At 57.7% G+C, this 449-nt stretch overlaps 1 protein-coding gene across 5 annotated transcripts in view; it reads right to left on the minus strand.

Annotated features, from left to right (window-relative positions):
• Nucleotides 1–449, minus strand: part of CENPC (centromere protein C) — a 64830-nt gene that overhangs the window by 14992 nt on the left and 49389 nt on the right. The window lies entirely within an intron of this gene.

Consider the following 449-nt stretch of genomic DNA (forward strand, 5'->3'; position numbering starts at 1 on the left):
CTTTGGCTGGCTGGCAGTGACCAGGGAGTGGCCAAGCGGGTCCCGCAGACCGCACACAGCAAGGCCCGCTTGGCCGTTGCCCGCAGCGACCCAGGAGCAGCCAAGCGGGCCCGAAAGACAGCAGAGAACCACGGGAAGCGGGCTTAAGCCATCAGTAGGACATTCCCTGAGGGTGAACACTGACTATACTTTCATGTCCGCCCTCTACCATTGCTGTAGAAATATATGATGATGAAATGGAATCCTATCTAATAAAAGAGTAATATGTAAATTAACCATCACTCTGACACAAAGATGATGTTGCCCATAGCCACAAGCTGGAAGTGCCCAGTACTCTCAGTCCTGCTGGAGTGCTCCAGTCCCAGGGGGTGGCCACTGAGGGGGCAGGGCCTGCCTGCTTGGCCGTCGCCGTGGCAACCCGGGACCGGCCAAGTGGGCCCTGCAGACCG

Source organism: Myotis davidii, unplaced genomic scaffold (genome assembly GCF_000327345.1).
Source record: "Myotis davidii unplaced genomic scaffold, ASM32734v1 scaffold31, whole genome shotgun sequence".
NCBI lineage: Eukaryota > Metazoa > Chordata > Mammalia > Chiroptera > Vespertilionidae > Myotis > Myotis davidii.